Here is a 24,876-nt window from a genome sequence, read left to right on the forward strand (position 1 = left end):
ACTTAAGTCATGGAGGTAGGCAGTAGGTCTAAATAAAGCCTGATTCTTGAGCTTTCTTGGACATTTTAGTAAAAATGTTAGTTGTATTTCCATGTGAGCCTGCTCATAACAGCATGCTTTACCTGTTATTTTTTTACTCTAAATTTGTACATATGAACTCATATATAATGATACTGTGTGGTGTTGGCATTGTAGCATGTTCAAGGTCATTTTGGAGAATCCAGATTATGTTTTGCAACAGGGTCTGTCACCCCCAACATGCCTGGGGTGAAAATCAGCATCTACCAGTTGAAGCCCCTAGTTGGATTGCCTTGGGGAACTCTGACTCCTGACTCTGAATGGTCGAGATGTGGTGACTTTCATTATTTTGGATTCGGAGAGGACTAACTCTGGTACATGGTGTATTGAGGAATGGGGTGGCAAATGGGATCTTTAAGAAGATTCTACAGATTTACTGTGTTAATTGTTATCACATGATGAGTGTTCATGTGGCATTGACCTCAGAACACAGGAAGATCCAAACCCTGAATTGCCCAGGCTTTGGCGATGAGCTAAGCCCGACTCTGCTCCTTCTTGAAATCAAAGCTGCTGACAGAGGTTGCCTGGCTGCAGGTCCCTGGAGACTCGGTGATGCTTTTGACCATCCAGACTTGATGTAAACATGATGGGGCTATCGATGGATTCTTTATTTTTTGTGGCAGGGACTGGTTATGAAAGGGAAGTCTGTTTCAAAATTTCAGATTTTAAAATGGAAAAATGTGAATTTCAAGTAAGGCCTATTTTAAGTCTTTTGAAACTGAATTGCAGTCCTGTTTTTACAGTCTTTATGGTAAATTCTCCTCCCTCAAGTTGAATCACACTTGGATTTACTGAAAGAGGAAGGGCTGACCCTTGGGAACTGGCCAAATGACAATTTTCGGTTGATAACAAAATTGTTTCAGAATTCTACTCAGCCTTGCTTCTGGTCAGAGATACCATCAGATCAGATAAATTGAACAAGCCAGGGGGCTACCAAGAACTGCCCAAGGAGACCTCCCCAGGCCTGCTGGTCTGTGAGAAGGACACACGGGCGGGATGGTGTCTCAGGAGCAGGCAACACCATGATGAGCTGTTTTTCTCTACATTTTCATCTGGGTTTAGGTCTGAAGCAGGTGGGGGATGGGCAGGAATTCTTCTGTCTATACCTCATCCTGGAGAGAGAAGGTTAGGAAGCTAATGGTCTGACATCAGGGGTATCATGTGGAATGTGAGCCCTGATTCCAAATGTGATGCAATTCTCTGATGAATCCACAACCAGAACCTGGACACCAGGAAGTACTAGCCATTTTAACTTGGCCTGAGTATTGGAAAGTTTTAGGCTATTAATTCAAATTGTAAAAATCATATTTACAAGAAACCAGGGAGTAGATGGATGGCATATTAGAATTATCTGGAGATCTTTAAAATTCATGCCTGTCCTGGGTCATAATCTCTGGATGTGGGGGAGGCCCAGGCATGTGTATTTTTGCAAAGCCCCCCAGGTGATTCTATGCCAGGCCCCACTGAATTGAAACCCAGGGATTTAGATTAATTCCATAGTTACGTTATTTTTGTCCCATCCAATGAGCATGCCAGCTGTGGTCCACTGTTCCTGTCATGAATTTGGAAGTGTTTTGGCTCCTTAAAGTACATGGGGTCTGTGTGTGTGTGTGTGTGTGTGTGTGTGTGTGTGTACGTATGTGTGCATTCATTTGTTTTCTGAAGCATGCAGCCTGCTGCTGGGCCTGTGACATGTGATCAGAGCGATGTGGACACGGCGAGGCTGGGCACACTGACCCTCCCCGTTTCACCCTGCCTGCAAACAGAGTTAACATCCTCTAGGTAAAGCTCTGGAATCCCATGCTGACCTTTTCGTGAAGCATTAGAATCAAGTAGAACATTTCCAGTTTTACCACAAATGCTTGCCCCATGGGAAAACACTTGCCTACATTTTATGACAATTGATTCTGATTTTGAGGAACTAATTTGTATTGAATGCAAAATGTCCAGCCTCTCATGGAAACTGGAAAGTCCCCACATCTAGGCAGGTCCAACATCATGTTTCTGTTGTAAAGACAGGGGAAACAATGAAAGATTGTGTTTTCTGTTTCAGAAAATCCTTCCTGCATTGTTCTGCATATTTTTATTTTTTACAGTCCTGTGGGTCTAATGACAACAGGTGATGGTTACAGATATCTGGGCTCATGGGAAACTCCATCCTGTCTGGTTCTGAGCTCCGAGATGGCAGAGGCTGCTGGATCTTTTACCGTGAGAAGTTCCCATTGTGCCAGGGATCCTGATGTGATCATGCTGACCCCTCTGAAGGATACTTGGATACAGGACTGACATTTGGTCTCTGCAGGGAAAATCAGCATTTCACTCCCCACATTGTTGCTTTGTCCACCGAGGATGGAAAGTGCCTAGGACTGACTGTATGGTATATCCAAGAACTCTGGAACCTTCTAACCTCATCTGGAAGAAGTCACAGAGACAGTGGCTGTAACCTATCAGGCTAGCATCTGCTGACATAAACAGGAGCCTCTCAAGCATACCTTCTGCCAGTGCCCAAACCAGGGCTCACCTAGAGAAGTATTATCACTGATGCTTGAATACCCCTGCCCCCAGTCCCAGGGCTTCCCAGGTGGTGCTAGTGGTAAAAAACCCACCTACCTGGAGAAGGAAATGGCAACCCACTCCAGTATTCTTGCCTGGAAGAGTCCATGGACAGTGGAGCCTGGTGGGCTGCAGTCCATGGGGTTACATGACTGAGCATGCATGCATGAGGGTGGAGGGAGATGGGTTGGTAACAACAAACTGGTAGAACTAAAATAAATAAATAAAAAAATTAAAAAAAAAAACCACCTAGCAATGCAGGTTAGACGTAAGAGATGCAGATTTGATCCCTGGGTTGGGAAGATTCCCTGGAGAAGGGCATGACAACCCACTCCAGTTTTCTTGCCTGGCGGTCCACGGGGTTGCAAAGAGTCAGACTTGACTGAAGCAACTTAGCATGCATGCATGCCTCCAGTTCCAACCAGTGTTTTCTTCAGTAGGAACAGCAAGTGGTGTTTGAGGAAGGAGCTGGTGAGATGCCTGTTAAGGTAACAGAGATGCTCAGTGGAACATTGCTTGTTTGGTCTTGTGATCTCTGGTCCAAGGGAGGCGCTTCTTCAGTACTGGAGCCATGGTGGGCTTAGGGCTTCTGTGGTTTCCTTCCTGAGGTCTGTTCATATTGGCTGTAACTTCATTGCAACGAAAGACACATTTTAAGAGAACCCTCCTGGACAGGGTTCAGGGGGCTCTTTATCCAAAAGAATGTCAAGACAGATGATAGTCATCCTAGTCTCTACGTGAACCCATGAGAAGATGGCTGAGGGGGTTGGGGCAGGTGTGGGTATCCAAAAGGATCTCTAGTCCCGAGCATCTGTAAGCATTCTCAAGTTCATGCAACTGTCTATTCCTGTTTCTGGAATTTGCCTCTTGGCATTGTCGTGCAGGGGACTCCTTCCAGTTGTGCTTGTGGTAGAAAGGTCAGTTGTGCACCCACGAATGTGACACTCACCGTTTCTTCTCCACGGGTGCTTAAGCGGGTATTTGACTGGGTTGCAGATGAATCTGGGAGCTCGAGGGTCTTAAAACTCTCTTCCATCTGATTCTCTGTGTGGCCAGAATTCTCTTTAGACTCTGTTCCACGTCTCAGAGACTTCATCTGTAAAACTGGGGGGCAGGTGTTTTCTGGATGGTTGGTTTGTTTTTTGGTCCTCCAGAGGATCGAGAGAGAGTGGAGGTAGAAAGGCAGTGCCTTAAAAGTGGAAACATTTGACTTTTGGGGGCTCTAATAGGTGACGGCAGTTGTTCTCCCCTGTGGAATACCTTCTAAAACGCTTACCTGAATTCCCTTTTTCCTATTTACTGTTATTACCATGAAAGATTGCGTTGCTAATGGTCCACCCTTGCTCCCCAGATATGAATACTGAACATTTCATTTGGCTTCTTATCAATACCTCACCTGTGGTTTCTCTTTCTCTACCTAGTGTCAGCTCACCCCAGGGAAAGGAGGAATCTCACCCAAGGACTAGCAGGGGCTGGGTACATATATTATCACTTATGCTATATTCACACAGTGTTTCATTCATTAGTCCGTCATGTAACAAGTGATGCTCATTCATGTGACAAAACTGTTTTGAGCATCTTTATTGGGTCAGGCTATACTCTAGGCACTAGGGATGCAGCACAAACAGAGCAGACAGAATCCTTGTCCTCATGGAGCTTCTGTTTTATGAAAGAAATAGACAATAAATATGTTATCACGTGGTATCAAATAGTATGTGAACCTGTAAGATGCTCTTCTCTTTTAAACCTAGTTTTGCATCTTTCCCTTGGATGGACTGAAGCTCTAGGCTCCCTGGCAAGTGGTCGGTCCCTCTTGTGGACTCCCATGCCTGGCCGTCACTGACTGTAGATATCCACAGGCTTACTCTCATGCTGTGTAACCATTTTCTGTTACAGAAGCTTCTTGCTGCTCACCGGAGCCTTAATCTCTTACATTGCGATCAATGGGTGTGTGCCTTTCCCACTTGGATGCTCATTTTTTAATCCTTACTGCTTCCCTCAATGTCATCCTGTTCCATTTTTCTTTATAGACTTTCAGGTCTACTGTACCTGCTGATTACTTAGTGGAAAGTGCTGGACATCTCCCTTAATTAATTCCATCGATTTCAAATCCCACAAGGTTCAAGGTCCTTAGATTTCTGAAGCAGTTAAATGGAATGTCTAAATTCCAACCTTTTCCTTCTACAAATTGTTTTGCCACAAAGTTGCTGGGAGAAGGTGCAGCAGTTTTATTTATTTCAAGGAGTGTATTAATCCACAGAGGACTCTGCATTCTTAACTGGCTGTTTGTACACAAGGGTGGAGAAAGGTGCTTGGATGCCTCTTTCTTCCCTTCTTCTCTCATCTCTCCTCAGGAAACAGTTTTCTCACTCTCTCCTTTCTTTTGGTCATCTTTCCCCTTTGTCACTTATTTCTATAGTCCTGGCTGAACTGGGACTTTGTCCTAGCAGCCAATTGTTTCTTAATTATTTGAAAAAAGGTGTGACCAGGACTTTTAACTACCCAGGGTGTTTTCCAGGAAGGTACAGCTAAAACCCTGTGGCAGTATGTGAGTTATACATACATGATTTTCTAATGCTCTTCGCTAGTCATAAGCACGGAATTTCTAGGAAAGTGTTATCAAATGTGGCTCAAGCATTCTAAGATTTGTTAGAACGGTAACCTTTCCGCATGGAGAAATCATCACTAGAGGAACTTTGAGACGTTGTGAACTCAATTCCCTCATTTTATAAATGGAAGTGTGGAGTACAGATTGAAACCTTATTGTGAACCAGACCTGATACTAGGCATTATACATAGATGATCTCTGAAGGGTGGGGGAACTGACTTCTGGACATATTACAAGCTGCACCTAAAACCCAATTCATTTCCAATCACAGTACTGCCTCTTCTTAAACCAAACAGCCAAAGAGAGGGAAGAGAGAGTTAGTGCAAAGAAGTTCTTTGGACTGACTCCCAAGAGACTTACCCTCCACCCCGCCTGCTAGGTTGTAAACGATCGTGGACCCTCCTCAAAAGCTGGCACTGGCAAATGCTGGGTGGTGGCTAGCCGTGGGTGATGCTTGGAGCAGTGACAGTCATCAGAGTTAATGTTGGGTGGTGGGCATATGAGCGGGTTTGGAGGGAGAGATTGACAGATGAATATACCCTCCCACCCCCCATCATGCCATCTGACCATCTGAAGTTGTGTACATGGTGGAAGGCCAAGAAAGGTTCTAAGAAGGGGTGTGGACGTGTCTAAAAGGACTTTTTCCTTTCTGCCCAGGCCAGCCAGGCAGCAGACCCCTGCACTGCCTGCGGCTGGGGAAGACTCTGTTGCTATGCGCCGGAAGCTTAATTTTATTATTGCTCTCCCCTATTTAATGTCTGTCTCTCAGGCAGCTGGTGATGTTTTAATGAAGCTGGAATTGTATAGTCTGTAGCGCTGGATAATCATAAGCTGCCGAGTCAGAATCAAATTAATAATTCATGAAATTAAAGTGTATAATTAATTTGAACCGTGCAGATGAGAAGAAGGGCCAGAGCCCACAGCCTGGAAGGAGCTGAAGTGTGGGGAGCGTTTACAGAACTCAGCTTCTATCCCCAAATAGTGTAAATCGGCTTATAGGGCAGGTGTAGGGAGTCTGTGGGTCTCTCTGCACACATAGGCCTACCTGAAACAAAGTACTTTCATCTCAAACTTGGATTAAGCTTCTTAGAGGCTACAGAGCATTTTAATTGGTTTTGACTCACCCTTCCCTGGCCCCAGAAAAATCTTGTTTTAATGGGAAATGAGATTGTCCGTTGTTATTGGTTATGAGTCTTTGTGGCATGTGGGTCCCTTGCAGGCTCTGTCAGGTTTGCTCTTTTCTGCAGTCGGCAGAGACGTAAATCACAGTCCCCCATTATGGAGTCCTTGACCTTCCTAGCCCCTCGATTTCTCTCTCATGAGTGTGCTTCCTCTCATATACACACAGACATGCACACAGGGGAATACAAACAACTTCCTGTAGACAAGGGATCCCCAGCCTCTGGGTCTAATGCGGGATGATATGAATTAGAGCTGATGTAATAATAATAGAAGTAAAGTGCACAACAGTGCACTTGAGTAATCCTGAAACCATCTCTTCACTCCCACCCCTTCCACTCTCCATCTATGGAAACAGGCTTCTCTGAAACTGGTTCCTGGTGCCTCAAAGGTTGGGGACCACTGCTCTGGACTGCAGTGATGGTACGTCTCGCTTCTGGTACCTTCTTTTCCTGCTCAGATGTGTTTTGCAGTGGCTGCAGAAAGGCATTCTCGCTGCCGTTTTTAGCAGCATAGTGAAGGGAGAGGAACCTGATCATCTGTCTCATCCAGAGATGGGGCCTGGTCCACAGATTGCGGAATCGCACTGCCTTGCTTGTCTGACACTCTCAGGCTGCTTTGTGATGCTCATCTTTGTCACCTCCGGAGGTGGAAAAGGGCAAGGCTTCTGCTTATTCCTGGTCATGTTGCTGTGACTTGCTGGGCCTTTGCCTGCACTCTGCAGGTCCTGACCAGGATCCCATTGTTGTAGCTTTGGGACGCCTGCCCTGGTCCTTCTGTGTGTGCTTGGCTTTGAACGACAAATACCGCAGTAAGCAGAGGGACCTTTGGGTTCCGCTTATCATTGGAAAATCCCTTGTGGTGTTTTAGGCTCCTAAGCATGGCATGTTCCTCCCCCAGTGGAGACATGCAGAGAGCTGGGAGGCAAAACAGGGACCTGCATTTGTCCCTTCCTCCTTGTCAGGCCTTTGAGAGTTCTTGTTCTAAAGGGACACATGCTTGGAGGCTCTGATATTGACTAATAATGCATCAATTCCCCCAAGGTTTGTGCCGAAGTGAGCCTCCATTGACTTTAGCTTCTTGAATCTTCAGAATGTTTTATTTGTCTCTCACAGAGAGGTTGCTGTCTACCCCTATGTTCACACACTTAACCAGAAACCCCAGGAGGAAGTCCTCCTAAAGAGAAACCTCCTTAATCATCCAGGGCCTCACAGACCAGAGTCCAGTTCTCTTGACTCTCTCTTGATCTTCTCTAACCTGGTTTGTTTGCATGGCCTTCACTTCCATACCACCTTTCTGCTTCCCCACAGGTAAGGTTTCAGCCCCTGGTGATTTGCCAGACTGACTGATTACCCGTAAACACATCTCAGGTTCTGTTTTGCTTCCAGCAATCCTTAAACCATTGCATGTCTAATATTCTCAGACTAATGCACAAATCAGGAACATTTGATGCCCAACCCATACCAAACACATTTGGGGACAGAAATAATGGTCATGTAATATGCCTGGCTTCCTATCTTCAAAGTGTTTTACATACACAAGTGAATCCTTAAAGTAGCTACCCATCTTTTTTTTTTTCTTTTTTGGCAAGAAAGCCAAGACGGAGAATTAAAGTGACTTGCTCAAGGCAACTGGAATGTTTGGCGCCATGATGGGTTTTGTTTTGTCCTACTTTTTGGTTGGTAGAGGGAATCTTAGACAACCCCAGGATTTGGAAATGAAATGTAACCACCCAAGAGCTTCTGGAATTTCCTTCTCTTGTGTTCAACTAAGAATTTTTGACTGCCCTGATGATTGGATATTATCTCTGGAGAAGTGTTGTCCTATTACAGGGTGTGTTGTACAGCCTTAGAAGTTTAATCTGTTTTGACCAGATTAAATGGCATTTGAGACTACTGTGGAACAGTCAGAGTTTGTGCATAGTGTTTATTTGTGAGTTCTCTTCTCTTTTTACATACCAACATTTTGGTCAAACCATGGCTGCTTCCTCTAGGAAATGGGATCTTTCTGACTTGAATAAGTGAAGTTTACAGAGATTATGGGCTTCTTCTGGGTTTAATGTAGAAAGAATAGGATGGGATGAGAATGATGGCTCCTGGGTCTAACTGTCCATCAGTTGAGTAACTGGACTATGACGTGTCAGCCCAGTTGTTTTAGCCATGCTAACAGTGATTAAGGTTAGATTGCATAGGATCAATCAGTTTAATCAACCAGGTGACATTCAGCCATGAATATAGCCAGAACCAGTGAATTAACCAGAAAAGCGCAGTCATATCTGGGTATTTGAGTAGATGCATGCTGAATCCACACCAAGGAATTAATGTAAAATGGGAAGCTTAGCCACTTTTCTCAGTACTATGTTTGAAGTCTACTGTGTAGAAGGTGGAGCTTTATGAAGTATAAAATGTCTTTAGGAAGTCTTATAGGAAGAGAGGTAACTCTTAAAACCTATAATGACGAAAGAATGCTTTACTAGTAAAAGCAGCCCCACACCTCACACTGGGAAGCAGTTCTTCTCAGATGTCCTTTGTCTGGGTCTTCATCGTACTCTCGGTCCAGGACTGGGAGAGTGACTTTTATATGGGAAGAAACCGAGGCACATCCAGGGGCAGTGATACCACCAGCCTCCCTGTGAGCGGAGGCGGAGGCGGGGAAGGGCATCTGTCTTGGCGGTCGCTTTCTCTACGAGCCTCTCTTGTACTCCCATGGTGCAGGAAGCAGCCCTTCCTCTAGCTTCCTGGGTTCCCTCCGGCCACTCTTCTTGATCACTTCATTTTTGTCAGATGCTTGAGCAGTGCAATTCAGTGTTCAGCTCAGTTCAGTCGCTCAGTCGTGTCCAACTCTTTACCACCCCATGAACCGCAGCACGCCAGGCCTCCCTGTCCATCACCAACTGCCGGAGTCCACCCAAACCCATGTCCATTGAGTCGGTGATGCCATCCAACCATCTCATCCTCTGTCGTCCCCTTCTCCTGCCCTCAACCTTTCCCAGCATCAGGGTCTTTTTCAGTGTTAGGGTTTTGCTAAAACTCAACACCAAGCTTAGGCTTTATTAAGTTACAGACCCCCAGGGATAAATATTTTGACCCTTTAGCAGCTCCTGAATGAGTTATTACACTCATCCCTTGGCATGTACATAATGAATATGTAATGAAATCCAGTAATTAACTTATTTAATTTATGTATTTGTTTAATGTGCGCCCTTAATATCTGTCTTATGATCTTAGGAAATCTCTGCAATTCTGTTGGTTTTGATTATAAGATTCTAGGACACAGGAACTGTGGCTGTGCAGTTTTATTTGCTGTTCACTGTGTCACATTAATAAAACTACATTTGGTTATAATTCAAAAGAATACATTCCTGTATAGAGTATTTTAATAAAGTCCATTTTGTAAGAACTAACATAATTTTGAAAGCAGTAAGGCAAATAACCTTCACTTAGTGATCCTGAGCAGAGGTGTGGTAGTTCTTCGTGTGGGTCTTCTGGCCTGCTGCATCCGTTCACACAATTGCAATTGTTTTTTATTATTGAGATTTAGCGATTGATTTAGACTGTGAGGGAAACACACACCTCTGGTGGTAAGGTCTTGAGTTGGTTTGGAGCAGAAGCCAGCAGTCCGTTCTTACGCACCAGAGAGGATTCATGGTCACTTTCCTTTGGCATGTGAAGAGGTGACTTCTGCCATGCATGCCATGAGACTCTTTGCCTTTGTCAGCTGCTAGAATTTGGATGTAGGGCAACCCACTCCAGTATTCTTGCCTGGAGAATCCCATGGATGGAGGAGCCTGGTGGGCTACAGTCCTCGGGGTCGCAAAGAGTCAGAAACGACTGAGCGATTTAACTAACTAACTATTGTATGGCACAGTTGCTCCTGGGGGGCTCAAGTGGTAAAAGAATCCCCTTACCAGTGCAGGAGATGCAGGAGACATGGGTTCGTTCGCTAGGTCGTGAAGATGCCTTGGAGTAGGAAATGGCTGTCCACTTCAGTATTCTTGCCTGGAAAATTCCATGGGCAGAGGAGCCTGGTGGGCTATAGTCCATGGAGTTGCAAAGAGTTGGATGTGACTGAACACATGCGGATGCGCATGCGCATACACAACACACACACGTGCGCACGCACATACACACATACATTACATGGTACATGGGCTTATTTTGTTTGTGTGCCAGAGGTCTTTAGCCCAGCGTCCGTGTTAACAGCTAATACTGCATCCCCCAACCTGTAAATGGCACTGGTGAAAAGCTGTTTGTCCCAGATTTAAGAGGGAGGCTCTTACCTCACTGATGATTTTAGCAGAATTTGTGAGCATTTGCATCTTCCTTCATCATTTGCTGGGATGGGAGAAAAGAAACAAATGAGTGAAAAATGGAGATGGCTTGTTCCAGCTGATCCTGTGAGCATGGGGTGGCTCTGGTTAACACAAGCGATCCTTTTCAGACTGCCCTTCTTGGAGAGGGGAGCACAGTGCCCACAAGCGCTGACAGGATCCTGCACAAACACGTTCCCATTTCTTGTGCAAACCAATAATTTATTTGTTTTCTAACGTGAAGCCCAAAGCATAGAAGTTGTTCATAATTTTCAAAAATTATTTATTATCATTATAACATTTCCCCACAGGCAGCAGATAGCCCATTATTCAGAATTATAACCTATCCTGGTTTTCGATCCTGCCTGAATAATGAAATTGGAAGAAATGCAGGAAATCTGGGTACTCGTGTTAACTAACCATACTTCACTCAACAGGAGGCAGGAACCTCGCCCAACCAAAGATTTGTTTATTTTCTCAAAGAGGCATATTTTGTGCTCAGGGCCTCTGGTTTTTAACTTTCCAACACCAGTGAAGAGTCGCTGAGTAATTTTTAACTGCAGGATGCATCTCTTTCCCCAGATTCTCCCCACCCGCTGCAACATATTTCAGTTTAAATGGCCTGTTCTTTTTCTTCTTAGAGCTGTGTCTCTGCATGGGTGAGAACTACAAAACCGGTCAGGAGGAATTTGATATGCCAAGTGGGTCAGCTCATTATGACTTCTAGGAAACCACAAGATAATTGTAGGGCTCTTGCTGGTAGGTTCCTCAGCACTGTGTTAAGCATTTTATACTCTTCTCTGCTCTACTTGCGAGAGCTGCTTCTCTTGACAGTCCCTTTTATAGGACATCGGAATAAAGGTGGTAGACATGTATTTTCAAGGCAGAATTTTCCAGGCAGTGTCCAGGGCTTATCTGGTAACTGACCTTAGCATTTTAAAACAGCAAAAGTAAAATATGTGACTCAATTCCCATAGTAAGTAGGAAGTAAATTTTGGATAGTCAGCTTCAAATCATCAGAATGCCTCTGTTGATAAAGAGTGAGTTTTTCACTAAATGATAGCCTATTGATGGATTCACTCACTATGAAATAGAACTGAAATACCTTTTGCTCTTTATCCATGTGCTCAGATTTGTGCCTTCATTTTTTTCTCGCTCCTTTTCCTCATCTTTATCATAATTAAAAAGTATTTTTTATCATCGAAAAATCATCTTCCTATTTTTATCATCAAAATATTTATTATTATTATAATAACAGGCAGCATTTATATAGCATTTACTATATGCTTGGGACTCCTCTTGACACTTTTAAGGCAATTTAGTTAAAGGAAACGAAGTAGATTTAAATATTATCTCTGTCTTACAGTTAAGGAATCTGAAGCCCAGAGAGGTTAACTCACTTACCTAAGGTCACACAGCGAATCAATGGCATATTGAGTCTCTGTAGGCAAGTGGTCTGTCTTGAGAGTCTATGCTTTTAATCAGTAAACTGTGCTACTTCTCAGTATAAATGCAGTAAGCAAAGGAGAGATAATAATATTATTATTAATAATAAATAGTAACAGTAATAGTAAGCATTACTTAATATTTCCTATGCATCAGGTACTGTGGCAAACACTTTAAATTCACTGTCTCATTAATCTCCCCAGTAATTTCATTATCGTTAGTATCCCTTACTTACTTGGCATATTTAGAGACTGACGTAGTTTCTAAACTTGCCCCATGTTACACATATAGTAAGTAGGAGAGCCACTTCCTATTGTTGAGATAAATGCTGGAGGGCTTCAGGACATTTCAAGGCCACAGTAAATCTCTGTGAGGGAGCAGAAGGTGGAGTGGGGAGTTGGAGGAGGTTTGGATTGGTGGGTCTTTCCGACGAGTCTACAGCCAGTGAATCCACGTCTTGTCTGTTACTGGCGCTACTTCGTGAACATAGCCCCTCATTCTCAGTCCCCGGCTTGACGGCCTTGATGAGAAAGGTGAATGTGGAGTGGCACAGAGCCGTCCCCACAGGCAGCCCACTCACCTAAAGCGGGGCCTTGCTGGCTGTGACCTGGCGATGCCTGCCGTGTGCCGGGAAGCCAGGCCCGTGGCCATCCTGACCTCCCCTTTGCCGCTCGGGAAGAGGCAGTGTGGGTCCTGAGACTGCTGCGTTCACCACAGGGAGGAAACTGTGCTCCTGTCTCCTCCTTGCTCTTCAGGCTCCGTCAGGGGTAGGATCTGAAGGGAAGGTGACTGTCCCCTCTCGCCTTTCTTGCCAGCCCTCTCCTGTTGCTCTGAAAGGCTGTATCCTCCTCCTTGAAAGGTCCTACTAGAACAAAGACGTCAGTGGCTCTCCCTGTCCCTCTGGCTTTAGCCACCACGGCGAAACGGGGCTGACCAACCTGGCAAGTCAGGCTCCAAGATTCATTGCTCAGAAAAACGTCTGCTTTGGGTGAACGTGGTCAAGTCTCGAACAGCAGCAGAGCATAAACTCCAAAAATTTCAATGGGCTCCATTCTATTGGTGTTAAAGAAGCAACTCAATAACCATCTATTGCAAATTTTAACCATATTTTCCCTTAAGATTTAGCAACACCTTTCTCTGAATGGTGGGGTTTTGAGTGTGGTGCTTTTGTTTTAATGTGCAAAAATGTCATGCACAGATGGGTGGCACTCATCAGGATGAGGTCAGAAAAATGGAAGACTCCAGCGTTTTTATGCTGTTTCATTCTTGCTGTCTATCTGTGTGTATGTACATATGTGTGTCTACCCATGTCTGAGTCTGTGACACGTGGTCAGCAATGTCTTTTGGATGTCTTTTGGAGGCTGGCCCCCTTATCTGTCATCTCTTGGGACGTCTCTACAAGGGACAACCCCCTTGAAGTATTTTTGTGTCTTTCTCCTTGTTTCCCACTCTTTGCTTCCATCCCCCCATCACATGTTAATGGCTCACATCATCTTCCCTTTTCATCACCCAAAAAACAAAATCTCACTTGACTTCTCCTCTGATTTCAGCCTGTCACTTGATGAGGTCCCTGCTATTTATATTTTTGTTTGTAGGAGGGAGCGGGGAACATATAAATAAAGCCCAGGCAAACCCAGCCACCCGGCTGGCTTATGAAGGGACTCCCTCATCTCATGGCAGCACGGCTGCCTAACTGGTAGTTAAGCAGGGCCCGAGAGGTCCACGCTGTGAATGCCGTTGAAAGGGTTACTGAGAAATGCAAACAAAAACAACATGCAAATCAGGCTGCCAGCAACAGGTAGACTTAATCAGATGCTGTCAGATGAATTCAGCATCTCCCCGATTGTCGCCTCTCTTTGCCTCCCATTCGGAAGCCCTCATCTGCTCCAGATGTGGTTTAATTTACTGCGACTTGGCTAATTACTGTAATTAAGGATTAATTACTGTTAATTACTTTCACATAAACTCAACGCCAGTCAAAGAGCGGAGCCTTATGAAGTCTGCCACCGAAGTGAGCACGGCTCGGCGGCCTGCGTGAGCTCTGCAGGTCTCTGTGTATCGCCTGGGCCCCTGTTGCCACAGGTCTGCCTGACCTTCCAGCATCACCAGCGGGATGGGAGGGCCGAAAGTGCAGGAAGGGTCAGCGCTCCAGCCCGCACAGGGCATCAACTACCAGGCACTTCCTTACACCACGGGCAACCAGAAGGGCAGGGCTGATGTTGGGGAGATGGCCTGAACAGCCTGCGGAGAGCCACGAAGCGCCAGCCGTGCCCCGTGAATGTGGGAGCCAGTCTTCTTTTTCTGCTATTACACTGTTGGCTTCGTGAGCTAGCAAGAAGCCAGAATTCCACATGGGTGCTGAGGCAGGGGGGAAGTTCACCGTAGGTAATTGGAACAAAAATAAAAGCGATGGCCAGAAGTCAGCCCCAGGTCATCCATTTCTTTCTGAGTGCCACCTGCCCTTCTTCTTCCCTAGGCTCCACCTTTCTCCTGCTATTTAGAATCTCTCCCTTTCTCATGCATACGTGCCTAGTCACTCAGTCGTGTCCGACTCTTTGCTACTGCAGCCTGCCAGGCTCCTCTGTCCGTGGGGATTCGCCAGGCAAGAATACTGGAATGGGTTGTCCAGGGCACCTTCCCAACCCAGGGGTCGAACCCAGGTGTCCCGCGTTGCAGGCGGATTCTTTATCATCTGAGCCACCAAGGAAGTCCTTCCCGTCCTCATTTCATTCAAATGATCAAAGATAGAAACTGCTTTCTCAGCCACCCCAGTCCTTCCGTCATCTCCATCCTTGGCTGAGACTGCTGTGCCACCCCAGTCCTTCCGTCATCTCCATCCTTGGCTGAGACTGCTCTGCCACCCCAGTCCTTCCGTCATCTCCATCCTTGGCTGAGACTGCTCTGCCACCCCAGTCCTTCCGTCATCTCCATCCTTGGCTGAGACTGCTCTACTTAACGATACCAATGCTCCCCAGCTGCTCAGTGCAATGTGTACTTTCCAGTTCTCGTCTTAATGGACTTCTTTCTTTGATGTGTTTGATACTCTCCTTCATGGCCTCTTCTTAGAATCTTTGTTCTCTTGGCCTCTGTGATCCTGCATTATTTTGTTTCTCTTAATGGGTTTCTCTTTTGTGGTAGGACCCTTAGATATTGGTGTTTCCCTCAAGTTCTGATCTCAGATGGGCTCTGAATGGATCTCATTCTACATACATCCTGACTGATTCCATCAATCTCAGGATGTCTGTGATTCATCCTCCAGACTAAGAACTCCTTGATACCAAGTTGTGTGTTTCATTCATTGTTCTATCCCACAGAGATGTAGTGGTACTGTCAACATGATGTTATTCCTGTCTTCTGGACCATGCAACCCTGAGTCATACGCATCTTTTGGTATCCACCAGTGCAACTTTCAAGGGTCTTTCTTGTTTCCTGTTCCACCTTTACCATTGCAAAGGAGAATTTTTCTGTTGGGGTGAGGCAGGTCGTTAAATTTGTCATTCAAGAAAATCCTAGGACTAGATTGTTTCAAAGTGGGGTCTGAAAAGGGTCTTTTTGATTGTGAAATTCCAAAAGATGTATCCCTGATGCAGATAAAGAATGCTGGAATACTTTGTGATATGTTTTTATTCTGTATACTACCATCTACTTACATCACCTGGATGTAAGTAGGGTTGTCTTCAAATTGACAAAAGGATACTGCTCAAGGGTAAAGGAAACCTTAATTGAGGGAAAAAGAAACATGGAAATGAATTTTATACTATTGCCAATTAAAATTTTCAGTAACTTGAAAAAATAGTTCTTATATTTGAATCAATTTTAAGTAAGATTTTAACTTTTATTAAATATTTTAAAATCTTACACTAAACCTGCTGATCAATTAAAGAAAAATGTTCCATAAAATTAAACTGTGCGTTTTTTTAAAAATAGACCTTTTTTGTGTTTGTTTCTATGTCCACAGAAATATGCTATTAATTTTTCTTTAGTTGACTAGAGTGCAAATGGATCATTGGTGTTACTTACACCCATGCAGGTATTCACTTACTCTGTGTTACTGTGTTATGTAAGCGTAGATTCATTTTATATGTGTATTGTGTTATATTTTGTATGTGCTTGTATTTTTCACTACATGTTTACACTTTGTGATTTGAGTGGATGTTCAGATGTATGTGATTTCAGTGGGTATACAATTTATATACAGAGTAAAGACATCAGGTGCTAGGACTGTAGGTTTTGAAGTTATCTGCTTTCTTGTTTTCCCCTGGAATTTTATGTTAAGGAGTATATTTCTGAAAGTCTAGATTCCCAGTGATGGTTTAAAGGAAGTGTTTCATGTACACAGTGAATCAACTTCAATGGACAACTCATTTGCAAGTGTAAAATAACAGAAAATATCAAACTACACTGCAAAATTATTTAACTGCATTCTAGTATTTCTTGACTGAATAATCAACTGCATGATTTGAATTTTTCTTTCCAAGTGATTGTAAGCCATCACCATCAGATAATGTGTTTTTCATGGCTATGTACTAACTCTTGAAATCAGGTATTGGGTATTTTTTTCCTCACTATATAAAATGGCTATAACATAAACAGTTCACTTACCATACTGTTTGAGTGCCTGTTGTATGTCACATGCAGGACCAAGCCCTGGGGATAACATGGTATTAAATTATCTGTAGTGATGAATTACAGTGTGATAAAATTAATAATAACCATTACCATGAGAAACAAATATAGTTTGACATATTGAACATTTTTTTCTCTTGTGGTGGTATGCATTTACTTAAATGTCTGGATAGCATGTAAGGACCTAGGAATGGAAAGATGATACTATGCTGGAACTGTGATCTGGAGGGGGAATAGTTATATAATTTTTCTGCCAATGCAGTCAGGTATTTCAGGAATATCTCTGAAATAAGGAAATGTGGAATAAAGAGATAATATCATGACATCATTTTCCAAACTGGAGAGCAAGAACTGTAGTTACTAGGTGAGAAGGGAAACAGAACATTTCAGATTTTTCTATCATTCATTGATGCTACTATAAAAACATACATCTTCAGGTAAACTTTACTGTAGATGCTTAATTTGATTATATGTTATGCAGTTATTTATGTTATATTGCATAAGCTACATATCCACTGTAGCTTTGGCTCATCTCTATATTCAAATTACAATATATATCCCATATCTGCGACACCACAATCATTTGAAACAAATATATATCGCTTTTGTAAAATGAAATATTTAGTTATAAGTATTCATTCAACATTTAGTGCAAAAGAATTTATGGAATGGATAGGCCCAAAGTAAGCATGCATAGATGTGCATAGTCTAGATAGAATGAGACTGATCTGTGTGCATTGTACACATACAGAGTATGTATGTTTTTATACTTGAGAAGTTTTTTGGTCAATATTAGAGATTCACGTGTGCCTTTGTATGGGCTTGTATCCCCATGGACTGATTCAGGGACTTGTGTACAGGAGGGTCTCCTTGCTGATGGTATCAGCAAAGCTGAAAAGAAAGCGATTGAGAGGGCAGGGGAGAAGGGAAGAGAACAGCCGTGATTAAGTCGGCATCGTTCTATAGGATCGCCGCTGCCTGCTATTGTTTTCCAGCATTTGAAGATGAAACATATTCATTTAGCTTTCAGAACGGATGGCTTTAATAAGGGCAGAGCAGAGAGGTGGGGTAACCCTGATGACTAGAGAGACCCATCAAGGCTCCCCCTAAGGCCATTCCGTCAGAGCCGAGGACCACATGACCATTAACTCTGCAATCAGTACAAGTTTTCAGCATTCCGGGGTATCCTTCAATGGCAAAAAGAGTCGTTTGGAGTCAAGGGAAGATGTATATCAGCAGTAATTGGATTCTGGCCAAAGCTCTTAGGGGACAGTATTATCTATGGTGAGGGGCTAGGGAGGGGCTGGGCTGAGCCAGGCCTGTGTGATCCCAGCCATCGTCCCGAGAGCAGCAGCCACCGCAGGCCTCGAGCTGGGGGCGTCCCGGCACAGCGAGGCGCTGGTTTGCCCAGCAGTCAGTGGGGCCTGTCTGTGGGTGTAAGGGATCCTCTTTCCCCGGCAGAAAAGGGCTTCTGAATATCCCAAGGGATGAAACTTTGGGCTCCCAAGGATGAGGCCGCCCTGGTTGCCCTGCACCAGACAAAGCTATTTAAGGCCCGAAAGTGCCCCACTCAGCCTCTCCCGCGGCTGCCCCCTCCCCGCTCTTCACCCTGACTACTTCATTACAATCTGCCTTCAGGCCGGAATTGCCCTGCTTAAGCCTCAAATCATTATAATTACCATTATTAGACATAGCTGCGGGGGAGGCATTGGAACACCAAGTGAAAATGTGTGAGTGTGTCCGCCAGCCCTGGAATCACTCCTTTTGAGCTCAGGGGACCACGAGGCATGAAGGTTCCACCAAAGCCAGCTAATGCGACGGCTGTCAGCTCCACTCACCCCACCTGTCAAGAGGGGGATGCAGTGGGGTTCATTTTTTTAATTGACACCTTCCTCTCTCATTCCACGCTCTCTCGTCTCAACCTAATTCCTCCTTTCATCTTCCTTCTTTGAGAAAAATCCATTCCTTTGCTCCCCGAATAAAGAAAAGAGAAAAAGCCACACAAGGAACAGTGAGATACACATTATCCTCCAGAAAAAAAACGCATAGATTTTAACAAAGGTGCAAACCAGGAAAGGCACCAAAAGTCAGAAAAATAATTGTCAGCCACGTATGAGTCAGACAAGATGGATAGATGGAGGAGAGAGATACGAAAAAAGTAAAGCAAGGTAGAGAAAAAAAGAAACATGTGCTTAAAAATCAGAGAGAGGACGAGGTGGAGAAGAGATGATGAAAATACTGTGTGTTTCTCATTGTCTAATTTCCTTCCAGTCTTTCTTTAAATGAAACCTAGAGTTTCCCGCAATGGAAGGAAAGTTGAGCGGGAATATGGTGGAATCAGAAGATAGGTGTCACAGGAATGCCTTTGATTTTACCCAACAGTGGTACCTAAACATCTCCTTGTTTTTATTTTCGGCAGCCTTGGAGGTTTACCCACTCTATGTTTTCTTAGCACCTGATGGCAGATCCTCCTGAGAAAAGCTCCTTCTGTAAGCCTTGGGCTGTCCACCTTTTAGAGCTCTGAATGATCATTTGTTTGAAGTTAGATTGAAATGAATCACATAGAACATTAGTGGTATTTAGAGATGGACTGGGTTAGTTAGTCCCTTAAGTCAATAAATATTAGGATGAAGTTAGAGAAATAAATCAGGATTTTACTTCAATGTATTGTTTGTTCTGTTTTCATGTTTAATTAACTCATGATATAATTTGCATAGGTAAATGTATTTCATGTGTCCTGTTTGATGAGCTTTGACAAATATGTCTATCTCCCCCAATCACCACCCCAGTCAAGATAGAGAACATTTCTATCGTTCCAAAACATGCCTTCATACCCCTGTGCAATCAGTTCCCCCACCACTATCCCTGGCTCCTTGCTACCATAGAATAGTTTCTAGATTTTCATGGAAATAAAATTGTACAGAATGTAATCTTTTGTGTCCGCTTTCTTCTATCTAAAATTGCAAAAATAATATTTTGAGATGCATTTGCACTGTTGCTCAACTCAGCAGTGTTTTCTTTTTTGTTGCTGAATAGTATTTCATTATGAGAAAATACCACAACATGTTTATCCATTTTTCTGTTGATGGAAATTTGGATCGCTCCCAGTTGTATTCTCAAGAATAAAGCTACTGTGAACATTTGTGCGGAAATCTTTGTGTGACATATATTTTCACTTTACTTAGGTAAACACTTCAGATTTATATCCCTAAGTTATATAATAACTATATATTTAATTTGTAGGAAACTGTTTTTCAAAGTGGTTATAACTCTTGCTCTTCTTGAATGAGACCATACATTCTTTTCTACAAAAGGAAAATTAGATGAGATATTATATAAAGTGATACAAATAGGTATGGCTAGTGGATATAAGCTTCTCATAGTCTGTAAAGCTATATTTATGCTCTGATGAATAGTTTAAATTATCCCATTTTTAAAATTAAATAACCTTAGAATAAAACCTCCCCTAAAATCTACAGGTCTCAATTATTAATCGATCTCATTGAATGTGCAGTTACCTAAGGAAATGTGAAAACACAGTTCTAATACTGAGTGTGTTATATGGCCCAGTTTCCCACCTTCTCTAAAACACCTTCCCTAAATCAACTCCACCCCGAATACCCTTCATTCTCATTCTTTCTACTCTTACTCACGTCAGTAATACTGTAGTACCATCCAGTCTGGACAATTCAGTTATTTCTAGTTGATATAGTAGTTGATCTGTTTAGGAATACCAGTTTTGGTACAGATCCCTTACAAACTGGAGCATATTTTCTCCTCTTCATAGTCACCTTGCTAATCTTACTAATGTCAAGCATACTGTAGGTGCTCAATAAATACTTGAATAAGTGAACCTAGTCCCCAGGAGTTATAATTTAGAAAACTCACTACCCCTCTGTACTCTAAGGTGAAATATCTTAAATAACACATAAGGGTTCCCTGGTGTAAATCAGTCATAGACAGATATTCGTACTCAGTTTTATTATAAAATCATCCTGCCTGTTCATGTGCCTTAAATGGGCTCCACATTCAGCTCCCTGCCTTTGAGTAAATAATCACGCGCTAAAGCTCCAGACACACTTGGTTGTGGGTTTTATTTCCCAGCCCGGCTGCTGACGCGTTACCTAGCGGGCTGTATTCTGCGCTGTAGTTGGTTCTCTCTCACAGCTTGATCTGAGCGAAATTATTCCAAGATTCAATGAATACCTGCTATTGAGCGGCTTCCCAAACCACCCAAACTGGTCCTTTGTTAGTGGTTATTGAGAGGATTGTCACAGCCATTGACCTACTCAATTTTACTTCAAAAGAAATGAGCATTTTTCTTCCCCTTTCATTTCTAAAAGCAGATATGGCAATTTGCTTAAATAGCTGTCTTTAAAAGTTTAGGTGATTATAATTTTTTTCCCTCTTGCCTTTTTTCTCCCTTTTCACTTAAGCAGCACAGTGCCGTCTCTTTTTCTGGGGTTGGACACAGTTCCTACTGCAGGCTTTATGAAGTGACTGTGTGTGTCGGGGTGTGGGGGTGTGTGTCCTGACACATGAGTATTCATTTACCTGAGATCTCCGAGAAAAAATAAGATTATATTGAAATTTATGATTAACATTTTAATCCTGAGGTCTCTTTTCTTTAGGCACAAATACGAGAGGTTTATAGCTTTAAAAATTCGCCTAATGGAAAGTCTTGATTTCTTTGTGGAAAAAGATATAGTAGCAACTAACTTCCGTGACTGAGGCTAGGAAGAAAGGTTACATTTTAAAGATGTTTATATCTGAAGGAGAGATGATATGATGTAAATGTGGAGAGATGAAATAAGAGGTACAAGTGAAGGACTAGGGTTGGCATGTAGGGAAGAATGAGATGATGATGAAATAACATGGCCATTTGGCAGAGGCCATGAGAGGGTCCTGTTCCTGGATTTGGTGCCGTGGGTCTGGTTCCCGTGGGTCACAGTTATCTTTACAGTGACCTATGGCCAGGTCAACATTCCTTCACACCATATGTTTTATATGTGCTGAAACCTATGATGAAGAAAATACATCTTAAATTGTAACATGGAAAAAACGAAACCTACGGAAAGACTCGGTTCTTTCTTCCGGGAACTCATGTAGTGGCCATAAACCTTGCTCCCAGTGGTAGCCAGCGCTATTACAAATGGGTGGCCATGGCAGATAGAGGACTAATGGAAGGAAAAGAAAGACAATCCTGGTGCTAATTTGGGGGGAAACTCCTTTAAAGCTCAGACCCCATTTTTAAAAAAGACTTTATATAATATGGGATAAGTATCTTTTCTCAGTAATTGGTGTGTGCCAGTGATTATATGAGGTACTTGGGACACAAAGATGAATTTATTAATTAATTCCTAAAATATTGAATGTGTATCTGCTATGTGCTAGGCATGAATAAGACATTATCTCTGCTCTCAAGGTACTCACAGTTAATATGAAAGACAAATATAATCAATTCTTTCCAGTACGTAATAACAAGTGCTTGGTGATATAGATATTTGTAAAATTCTATGAGAAGACAGGGAAACTAATTCTGCCTGTGCATATTGATATTTGATCTCTGTTACTGAATATAGGATAAAGATTTTGAAACCATCAGACTTAGAACATTATTAAATATGTCAGCCAAAGTAAAAATATAAAGATGAAATGCTAAGAATTCATAATTTATGTATGTGTGAGTGTTGTTATTAGTAAAGGGGCTGTTTGTTTCTCCTTTTTTTCTTTGTCACTGTGTTAATAGTCCTGCCTGTCCTAGTCCTGCCTGTCCTAGCTGAGGATTTGACTGATCGGCACATTTTCTAAGACATTCACAGAGAGGTTGGCCAAGTAGTCAATGTGGATATTTGGGGCTCATGGAGTGAAGACGGAATCCATGGCCTATGAGGGCAATAGCTCTGGATTTAGTGGACTAGGAGACTTTTCGGTAAAATTCTTCATACTGATCCAGAACTCATGTGTTTCAGATGTATGCCTTTACTATTCCAAAGAATGCTGGATGAATTTTTAAGGTTATAAATTGCAATTCCTGTTAACAAGCAACCAGAAGGAGTCCTGGAAGGAAAATGTACTTCAGATCCAGGAGTGAAAGAATGATATACTGGGTCATATAGTCTTTTGTTTCTGTCGTTTAAATGTAATATCTTTACAAGGAAGTAACTACAGAAATGGGCTGCGTGTCCCTGTAGGTTGCCATGGTGGATGGTAGCCAGCCTTTTTTCCCTTTTCTTTTCACTGCACTGTTCTAATAAATGGTGAGAGTGTTTTAATAAGTCCCCTGGTCATCGTCATAGTTATGATCTCTAGATGAAGACAACTTTTTGAGGTTAGTGTCCTAGGAGGCTGGAGTCAGTGTGTGTGTGTGTGTGTGTGTGTGTGTGTGTGTGTGTGTGTGTTTGCACTTGATTTATAAACCACGAAAGCCACGATGAAGTACTAGGGTGAAAATCACCTACGTTAACAGCAAAGAAATGTCACCATCAATTCCAAGAGGGACTTGTAAACCTGGAGCTAACAGCCAACGGTTTAATTCTTTTAAAATAGCAATTTCTTTAGCCTTTCTAGGAGAAACTACATCCCATCAGAAAAATACAAAATTATGGGCATGAAGAAAAGCTGAGAGTTGTAGTTTTCATGTAAAAGTTGAAGGAAAAAACTCCTATTTTTGAGAGGCAGTCTTCCAGGGATTCTTGAAGGGAAGAGTACCTCTCCTATTCAAGGTACAGCGAGTTCTGGAGAAACTCCAGAATGGGGAAAGCTGCAGATACTTTGTTCTGAGAAAAGGGGAGAAGAGCCTTCAAAGCCTTCAACTAACTACAAGGTGTCTGTATTATTTTGGACTGGAAGACCTAGCATACATTCAACACTAAGGATCACAAAGTTAGATTTCCAATACAGTGTGTGTTAGTCCCTCAGTCATGTCCGACTTTGCAACCCCATGGACTGCAGCCATCAGGCTCCTCTGTCCATGGGATTCTCCAGGCAAGAATACTGGAGTGGGTTGCCATGCCCTCCTCCAGGGGATCTTCCAAACCCAGGGATTGAACCCAGGTCTCCTGCATTGCAGGCAGATTCTTTACTGTCTGAGACACGAGGGGAGCTATACTGTATTCCAGTACAGTAGTAGACTTGTTTTAAACAGTAAGTGGATGAATGAATGACACATTGAGGCCAATATCAACATTAGGACTCAGGAATCTGTTTTAGGAAACTGCTATGTAAAAACAGCCTGGTTTGGTTTTGTTTTGTTTTGTTTACTAATCTTTTAACCTCTGATTTTTAAAAAATAAAATCAAAGAACTACAACTTGCCCCTGAAAACACCAAATGAAGATCATTTTAACCAAATTCGAGCTTTTATTTAGGTATCTACAGAATGGGAGTTAATAGTCTTAGCCAGCTTGCTGCTTGAAAATGCTAGAGGCATGATTCAGAAAGTGACTACAGAGCAGTTGACAGTGATGAATGTGAAATAGTAATGAATAACTTCATAATGGAGCAGAGATGTTGTTGCTTTGCATACTAGTTATTGGACAGAAGGAGTGGCACCAGGCTCTGACCCCAGTAGTATGACTGACTTTTCTGCTATGGGTCAGTTCTGGCGTATAAGCCGGTGAGGATAATTCCTACTGGGGCAAGGCTGCTGCTGCTAAGTCGCTACAGTCGTGTCTGACTCTGTGTGACCCCATAGACAGCAGCCCACCGCTAGTGGTGGACTAACCCAGCAAGCGTTAGTGGTGATATTTTAGCTGTTTCATTCCTTCTGCACAAGCATCCAATCAATGACAACGTAATAAGATAGCCATGATCATAGTAATATTTATTGCCTTGATAACAAATTGATAATGGTTCTGTTGATCTCTTTTGTTCATTTCCTTTCTCTACTGCAGTCAGAGTCTTGGTTAGCCCTGACATGCTGAAGTATTCCTTTTTTCCTTTGTCTCTGTCTTTCTTTTTAATAAGACTTCATCAGGACTGAAGGATCCAACACTCCCAGCCCTTGCCATCCGATACTGTTGAATCTTTTTACTCAAATACTTACTTCCCTCTGCTGCTGTTGAAAATGATTTATG

At 42.9% G+C, this 24,876-nt stretch overlaps 1 protein-coding gene across 4 annotated transcripts in view; it reads left to right on the plus strand.

The window, feature by feature from the left end:
- PBX1 (PBX homeobox 1) overlaps nucleotides 1–24,876 on the plus strand; it is a 329,269-nt gene that overhangs the window by 152,791 nt on the left and 151,602 nt on the right. The gene's annotated exons all lie outside the window — the stretch shown is intronic.

Source organism: Odocoileus virginianus, chromosome 5 (genome assembly GCF_023699985.2).
Source record: "Odocoileus virginianus isolate 20LAN1187 ecotype Illinois chromosome 5, Ovbor_1.2, whole genome shotgun sequence".
NCBI classification, from domain to species: domain Eukaryota; kingdom Metazoa; phylum Chordata; class Mammalia; order Artiodactyla; family Cervidae; genus Odocoileus; species Odocoileus virginianus.